Below are 9,347 nucleotides of genomic sequence, written 5' to 3' on the forward strand. Positions count from 1 at the left end.
CTGATAGGCCTGCCTATGTATGTTACTTGACCTTTTCTCCTTGAACTTTTAATAGTCTTTTGTTGTTGTTGTTCTGTACATTTAGTGCTTTGGTTTTTGTGCAGTGGGATAATTTTCTTTTCTGGTCCAATCTATTTGGTGTTCTCTAAGCTTCTTGTATGTTTATAGGCATAGCTTTCTTCACGTTAGTGAAATTTTCTATGATTTTGGTGAAAATATCTTCTGGGGCTTGTACCTGGGATTCATCTCCTTTTTCTTTTCCTCTTATAATTAGGTTTGGCCTTTTTATAGTGCCCCAGATTTCTCGATGTTTTGTGTTGTTAACTTTCTAGATTTAGTTTTTTATCTATTAATATCTTTGATGGTATCATCTATTCCTGAGATTGATTCTTCCATCTCTTATATTCTGTAGGCGATACTTGCATCTGTAGTCTTGTTCTCTTTCCTAGGTTTTCAATTTCCATGATTCCCTCAGTTTGTGTTTATTTATTGGTTCATTTTCATTTCTTGAGCAATTTTATTTGTTTTCTTTACCTTTTTGATTGGGTTTTTCAGTATTTCTTTAAAGGATTTACTCATTTTCTCTTTAAAGGCTTCTATCATATTTTTAAGTTTAGATGTAAGGCCTTCTATTTGTTCTTTGGCTATGTGAAGATATGAAGAGCTTGCTGAAACAGGATAGCTGGGCTGTGGAGGTATATAGCCCTGGCTCTTGTTGACTGTTTTCTTCTACTGTGGGCTAGCCATCTTGTTGCCCTTGGTGTTGGCTGGATGTTCCTCATGTCAGCAAGACTTCTCGGGGAGTCAGAAAGAGCTGTGGAATGCTTCCATGCCTTGCATGTTTACTGTTGGTATAGAAAAGGGTATTTGCATTTTTAAGATGACTTATCTTCTTCCTTGGTGGTGTTTGTCAGTGCTGAGATTTTCTGGTGTTGTGAGTAGGGACTTTAAAATATAGAATCATGCATAGAAGCAATGTGCCTTCCCTATTTGTATCCATTTTATTTCTTCTTATTGCTGTATGTGTTCAAGCTCTAAGTGGATAAGAAAGTAGAGAGCAGTCACTCTTGTCTCATTGCAGGTTTTTAAGTACATACTTTCAGTATTGCTGTGTTTGATATAATGTTGGTCTGTTATATAAAGTGTTTATTACATGCAAATATGTTCTGCTGATTCATTATTTGTTAAAGCTTTTATCACATAAAGCATGTTGAACTTTATCAGATGCCCTCAGTATACCTATTTATGTGATCATCTGATTTCTATCCATAAGTATATTGATATCAAGAATTATAGTTTTTGGTTTTCACTAATAGAACCAGTGTAATATCCCTGTAATGATCCCAAATTGGTTGGGTTGGTTGTAAGGTAAGTGGATATGTTTAAGTTGTTTGTATCTTCCCAATCTTTAATATTTTATTTTTATTTAAGATCTCTCTCTCTCTCTCTCTGTCTCTCTCTCTCTCTCTCTCTCTCTTTCTCTCTCTCTCTCTCTCTGTGTGTGTGTGTGTGTGTGTGTGTGTGTGTGTGTGTACCCAGAGAGGTTAATAAAAGAAAACTGGAGTCATTGCAGCTGGCCATTGTGAGCTGCTTAATGTGGGTGCTAGAATCTTGGTATTCTGCAATAGCAGCAAGTATAAGTATTCTCAACCACTGAACCCTCTCCAGTCTTCTTCTTCTTTTCTTTTTTGTTTTCCTTTTGAGACAGGCTTTTACCATGGAGCACTGGTTGTCTTGGAACTCACTACTTAGTCCACGGTGTCATTACACTCACAGACACCAGTCTTCCTTTGTATCTTAACTACTGCTGAAATTAAAGGCATGCTCCACCATGCTTGGTCTCTAATTTATTTTTGATAGGTCATAATGAAATTTTCCCTTTATTCAACATCTCAAGTCTTTAGGCTATGTATCCTCCAACAGTCATGTAGATATTATCAAAGTCTTTTGTTGCATCTCTTCTGTCCTCTCTAATTTTGCTTTGTACTCATTGATAGAATATTCTGTATTTGTCTGTTACATCTGTTTTAATTTGTAGTTGTATAGCTCATGTCTGAAGTTTGTTAATTTTTCATTTGAGTGGCCTTTCTAACAATGCTACTGGAGTATTGAAGTTATCCTTTTTTCTTAATATTGTATTCATTTATTAATTTTTATTTTAAAATTATTATTCAAATATACAATACACCCTGTCCCTAGCTTCTCCTCCAAAAACTCCTCTCAGGTCCCCCTAATCTCCTCACTCCTTCAGGTTAACCCCCCATCTACTCCCTGAAAAAGAGGGCCTTCCACTGTCATCAACCAAAACTGATTCAGCAAGATTCAATTAGACCAGGCCGAAAACTTTGCATCAAGCCCAGACAAGGAAACAAGATCCCTGATTTTCATTATTACAACCCCACCACAAAATCCTAAGCCAACAACAAAAACATATATGTAAGAGATCTAGTGCAGACCCTGTCATGCACTGAGGTTGCTGCTTAAGTCTCTGTGACACCCCCTGAATCCTAAGTAGTTGATTGTGGGGGGGCCATGCTCTGCTGGCATCTTCAAGCTCTCTGATTCTCCCAGTTCTTCACACACTTTTTCATGGGATTTCCCTAGCTCAAAGGGAAGGGATTTAATGTAAATCTTCAATTTGGGATATCTCTTTGCCTAATTGTTAGCTGCATCGTCTCCCAAGAACTTCAAGAGGCAGCTTCTCTGATGGCAATTGTACCAACCAACTAACATAGCAGAATGTCATTAGGAATTGTTTCACTGATTTTTTTGGCTGGGAGGGAGGTCAGTTGTCTTTGCTTCTACCCTAGGTATCTGGTGTTTCCAGACTCTGGTTCCTAGTCATTCAGGCAATGTCAGACATAGGGTCCTCCTCATGGCATGGGAATGGCTGGGAATGAGGAGTATACGTTAGGACATGATAACTAGCGGTGTATGGCAGTTGACTAACGGTGTGGGTGTCCACTAAGGCCTCATAACTAGCATTGTATGTATAACAGTGTCCTGAAAGGGAACTGAGTCAGCAATGCCTGTTCCTAAACGCTAAATGCAGAGGTGGCTGGGGACAATCTTAAGTGTCCGAAAATGGCAGTATATGAAAAATGGTGGTCTATCCAGATAGCTCACAACTTGAGGCTGGGGGTGGCACTGAGGGTTGTGTGTGTTTCCCTGAGACACATACAAGAAGCATATTCTGCCATAGGGGAACCTAGGAAACCAGGGACAACTTCCTTTTCTACCCTAAACTTACGGATTGCCAGGGCCATCAGGAAATTGTCAAGGTTTCTCTGTGACCCTCACAGCAGGAGGCTGTCTTTCTTGATGGTGAAGGGCAGGGGTGTTTTAAACTTTATCCATTCACTACCAATGTTTTCAACAGAGAAAAATTTCACAGGATCCGAAGTGTGTTTTTGTTTTTAATATAAGGGTGCCAATTAAATATTTACTTCAAATAAATAATCAGTTTGTTTTGAAACAGTATTGTATGCATATTGCTTTATTATTTGTTAAAGGTGAAAACCATTTTCACGCAAAAAAGATGCATATCTTACTCATTTTTTAATTTTATTTTTCTTGGATATTTTATGTATTTACATTTCAAATGCTATCCCCTTTTCCACATTTCCCATACTCTGTGAGGGGCCGACTTTCCTGAGACCCCAACATTGAGCTAATTAGGACAGAAAAAAGCTTTCAGATTTTTTTTCACCTAAAGGACAAGCTCAGTGGAAAAAGCCTAATGTCCTAGCTAAAGTGTCGATACCAATCTGGTGGTTAGCATTGCTCAGTTACAAGGCTTGCCAGAAGCACTGATACAAATCTGGTGGTCCAACAGGTTTGCTAAGTGGAGGCTCCTGACCTTTTCTTGGGAACTAGCTTCATACAGACCTAGGGCTCGTGACCTTTGCAAAAGAGCCAGCTTCCTACAGACCCCTATAGACCCAGGGCTTGTGACCTTTTGCTGAGAGCCAATTTCCTACAGACACACACGATTGTGATCTTCTTCTAGAGGCCAACTTCCTACAAGACCTAGGCCAACATCCCGCAGGAGTGAGCCAACTACCCTATTGGCTAGCATATCAAGGTCTGCCGGCCGCCTGAAGACTTCCTCATCCCTCTGCCTTGCTACTGTATATAACCAGAGCCTGGAAGCATTAAACTTGGCGCCTTGATCAGACTCTTGTCTTGGCGTCCTTCGTGTCTCTTGTTCCCCATTCTCTTCCAGGTACCCTCTGGACCCTCGTTGACTATCCTGCAGGATGGGACAATACTCTCTCCCCCCATACCCCATAACTTTTTTTCTATGAGGATGCTCCAATTCTCACCCACCTACTCCAACCTCAATGCCCTGCCATTACCCTACACTGTGGAAACAAGTCTTCACAGGGCCAAGGGCTTTTTCGCCTAGGGATGCTAGACAATGCCATCCTCTGCTACATATGTGGCTGGAGTCATGGATCCCTACATGTGTACTCATTGGTTGGTGGTTTTGTCCCTGAGAGCTCTGATGGGGTTTGGTTTGTTGATATTGTTGTTCTTCCTATGGTGTTGCAAACCCCTTCAGCTCTTTCAGTCTTTTCTCTACCTCCTCCATAGGGGGTCCCCTTGTTCAGACCGATGGTTAGCTGCAACCATCCTGACCTGTATCATTAGGGCTCTGGTAGAGCCTCTCAGGAGACAACCATATCTGGCTCCTGTCAGCAAGCACTTTTTTGCATCAGCAATAGTGACTGGGTTTGATGGGAGCATATAAGATAGATCCCCAGGTGGGGCACCCTCTGTATGACCTTTACTTCAGTGCCTGCTCCACTATTTGTCCCTGTATTTCCTCCTGTGAGAATTTTGTTCTCCCTTCTAAGAAGAAATGAAGCATCCACATTTTGATCTTCCTTCTTCTTGGGCTTCATATGATCTGTGATTTTTTTTCCTTAGGAATTCCCAGCTTTTAGGATAATATACACTTATCAGTGAGTGCATACCATGTGTGTTCTTTTCTGACTGGGTTACCTCACTCAAGATGATATTTTCTAGTTTCATATATTTGCTTAAGAATTTCATGCTGTCATTGTTTTTAAAAGCTGAGTATTCCTCCATTGTGTAAATGTACAAGATTTTCTGTATCCATTCCTCTATTGAAGGACATCTGGGTTCTTTCTAGCTTCTGGCTATTATAAATAAGGCTGCCATGAACATAGTAGAGCATGTGTCCTTGTTATATGTTGGAGCATCTTTTGAGAGTGGTATAGCTGGGCCTCAGGTAGTACTATGTCAAATTTTCTGAGGAACTGCCAGACTAATTTCTAGAGTGGTTGTACCAGCTTGCAATACCACCAAAAATAGAGGAGTATTGCTATTTCTCCACATTCTCACCAGCACCTACTGTTACCTGAGTATTTGATCTTAGTCATTCTGACTGGTGTGAGGTGGTATATCAGGGTTGTTTTGATTTGCATTTCCCTGATGACTAAGAATGTTGAACATTTCTTTATGTGCTTCTCAGCCATTTGATATTCCTCAGTTGAGAATTCTTTGTTTAGCTCTATGCCCCATTTTTTTTAATGACAAGACAGTTTTACTTAAATCGGGACTGTCCAACAAAAACATTGTCAGCCATTCATGATCTGAATTTGGTGTATGAATTAACTTATGGTATACATTAAAAGCCATGAGACATTTGTTTTGTAATAAATAAGGCAGTGAAATTATACATTACTAGCCTTTTTAAAGATAAACTATTAGGTCCGCCCTTTCTCCCTTCTTCTTAATTCCAGCGAAGATCATTTTTGTTCCAGGGATGTACTTTTTGGGATTTTTCCAAATACTCCATCAGGGTATCCTCTCCCCAGGTGATGCCTTTGTTCTTGTTGGCATCTCTGTAAGAGAATCCAGCAGCCTGGCCTGTCTTCCACCGAAGCAGACCATGGAGGTTTGGTCCAGTCTTATGCTTGCCTCTTTTTTCCACAGTATGGCACTGGGCACACTTCTGAACAAAAATCTTCTTGCCTTTTTCAACATCACCCATTTAAAAGTCTGTCTGGACTGTTCAACACCACAAATGATCAGAGTCTTGGACAGATGTCCTGCTCTCTCTATGCCCCATTTTTAATAGTGTTATTTGATTCTCTGGAATCTAACTTCTTGAGTTCTTTGTATATATTAAATATTAGCCCTCTATCAGATGAAGGATTGATAAAGATCTTTTCCCAATCTGTTGCTTGCCATTTTGTCCTAACAACAGTGTCCTTTTCCTTACAGATGCTTTGCAGTTTTATGAGGTTCCATTTCTTGATTCTTGATCTTAGAGCACAAACCATTGGCATTCTGTTCAGGAAATTTTTCCCTGTGCCTAGGTTCTTTCCCACTTTCTCTTCTATATCTTGCTCATTTTTACATAAATCACAAAACTTTACAGGTTGATAGCTGACAGTTTACAGATGGAGAAGATATAAGGGTATCATTTAAGGGTCTGATGATGTAACTAGTGAGGGCTGGGTTTGTCCAACAGCCTTCAGACACAAAAACTACCTACAGTCATTACAGAAATGCAAATCAAAACAACCCTGAGATTCTTCCTCATACCAATCAGAATGGCTAAGACCAAAACTCTTCTGACAGCAGATGCTGGCAAGGATGTGGAGAAAGGAACACTCCTCCACTGTTGGTGGGATTGCAACCTGGTACAACCAGTCTGGAAATCAGTCTGGAGGTTCCTCAGAAAATTGGACATTGCACTACCTGAGGACCCAGCTATACCTCTCCTGGGCATATACCCAAAAGATGCTCCAACATACAACAAAGACACATGCTCCACTATGTTCATAGCAGTCTTATTTATAATAACCCGGAACTGGAAAAAATCCCAGATGCCCTTCAACAGAGGAATGGATTCATAAATTGTGGTACATCTACACAATGGAGTACTACTCAGCTACCAAAAACAATGACTTTATGAAATTCATAGGCAAATGGAATGAACTAGAAAATATCCTGAGTGAGGTAACCCCATCACAGAAAAACACACACAGAAAAACTCATTGATAAGTGGATATTAGCACAAAAGCGCGAATTACCCAAGATGCAATCCACAGACCACAGGAAGCTCATAAATAAGGATGCCCAAAATGTGGATGCTCCCACTCCTTCTTAAAAGGGACAACAAAAATATCCATAGGAGGGGATATGCAGGCAAAGTTTAGAGAAGACACTGAAGGAATGGCCATTCAGAGGCTGCCCCACATGTTGCCCATATATATACAACCACTGAAAACAGATAAGATTGATGAAGCTAAAAAGTACATGAGGAAAGGGACCGAATATAGATCTCTCCTGAGAGACACAGCCAGATCATGTCCAATACAGAGGTCAATGCTAGCAGCAAACCACTGAACTGAGAATAGGACCCCCTTTGGGGGAATTAGAGGAAGGATTAAAAGAGCTGAAGGGGCTTACAACCCCATAAGAACAACAATGCCAACCAACCAGATCTGCCAGGGACTAAACCAGTACCAAAAGACTATACGTGGACTGACCCAGGGCTCCAACTACATATACATAGCAGAGAATAGCCTTGTTGGAGCACCAGTGGTAGGGGAAGCCCTTGGTCCTGCCAAGGTTGGACCCCCAGCGCAGGGGAATGTCAGGGGGTGGTAAGTGGGGTAGATGGGGAGGAACACCCATATGGGGGAGGGGGCGGGGTTTGGAGTTTTGGACAGGAAAGCGGGAAAGGGAATAACATTTGAAATATAAATAAAGAAATATATCTAATAAAAATAAAATAAAACAAAAGAAGACTTTAAAAAAAGATATATAGGGGTTGGAGAAATGCCTCCATTCTTAAAAGCACTGACTTTCAGGAGTCCTGAGTTCAATTCCCATCAACCTCATGGTGGCTCACAGCTATCTGTAATTAGATGTAATGCCCTCTTCTCTCGTCAGTCTGAAGATAGAGACAGTGTATTCACAAACATTAAATAAATCTCTTTTTAAAAAGAGAGATGTATACAAAACTGTGTATGCTTACTTTCATTTATGAAACTTTCCTTTTCCTTGTTTCCTTTCTCTGTATGTTAATGTGTGTGCCTATTCCTATGTGAGTTGGTATGTCATGGGATTGAAAGGATTGTGTGTCATAAGAAAAATGTCTATGATTTTTCATGCCTTTACACTTTTTTAAAAGTTTCTTTTTGTCTTTTTTAAAAAAAATATAGACCATACTATCCTCAAACTCAGAGAGTCACCTCTTCTTTATGCCTAGTGCTGCAATTAAAGGCGTCACCCAGCTGCCTGGCTATGACATGGTTTCTCTGTGAAGCCCTGGCTGTCCTGGAAGTGGCTTTGTAAACCATAATGCCCTGGAACTCACAGAAATCCAATTGCCTCTGCCTCCTGAAGGCTAGGATTCAAGGCCAGGACCTTAACTGGCCAATCACACATATCATTTTTAATGTAGGTACTAGGGTTTAAATACAGCAGAGCAAGCACACCAATGACTGGCCCATCTCTTTACCCCACCCCTTTTTCTGTATTGTATTTTGTCTTGAGGCAGTATCTCATATAGCTTTGGCCTCATTATGTCTGTTGATGACCCTTAAACTACTTTTGGAAATAGGAAAACAAATTAAAGATACTAGCGATAACTGAAAAGTTTTAAATCTAAAATTCTCCTTAAAGGGAACTCTGCCATAGAGAAAACACATTAATGGCCAAGATGCGGACTTGCACACGACAATAGTTTTTAAAAACCTTGAGAGCGATATTCCAGTTCTCTTCTTCTATAGGCTTATAGGGCTTGCATCCTTCTAGGTCCCCTATCTCATTGGCCTAGGACATAAACCTCATCCAGTAAAAATTTTGGGACATGAGAATGGCTCCTTCCGATTGCTGGCTCCTCTATTCTGGATAAGTTAATTGAACTACCTCTTGTACCTTCCTGAAGCAAAGAGTGGCTACCCAGATTGTCTATAATTTTGATGGACTCTATTATACCTAATCCTAAAAATGGACCAAAGCTAGCTATGTTTTACACGCCTTATCCTCCTCTGACATCTCCCAAGTGCTGGGAAATTTTCTTTACTATTTGAGTTTATACAGTGGTTTCTGAGGGGCAGGACAAAGGTTACACTATAAGGTTGCTAACAAAGCTCCCAAAGAATCAATTTGTGTTTTTTCTGAAAATGGGTCTTGTTTGTGTGATTGTTATGATTTTTAGCCTTTTTCTTCCCATTTGTGTCTGCTACATTTTCCTGTTTTGTCTTCCTAGCCTCTCTTTGGAAAGTTGCAGTGCTCTTCCAGAGAAGGTTTCTGATACTAATAATGAAAGCTCTACAAAGGCAAAGACTTTATTCAAG

At 40.2% G+C, this 9,347-nt stretch overlaps 1 pseudogene; it reads right to left on the bottom strand.

Moving 5' to 3' along the window:
- Positions 1-5,721: 5,721 nt before the first annotated feature.
- Positions 5,722-6,042, bottom strand: LOC148000228 (cytochrome c, somatic pseudogene; annotated as a pseudogene).
- Between the last annotated feature and the right edge of the window lie 3,305 nt (positions 6,043-9,347).

Source organism: Rattus norvegicus, chromosome 17, assembly GCF_021556685.1.
Source record: "Rattus norvegicus strain SHRSP/BbbUtx chromosome 17, alternate assembly SHRSP_T2T, whole genome shotgun sequence".
Classification (NCBI taxonomy): domain Eukaryota; kingdom Metazoa; phylum Chordata; class Mammalia; order Rodentia; family Muridae; genus Rattus; species Rattus norvegicus.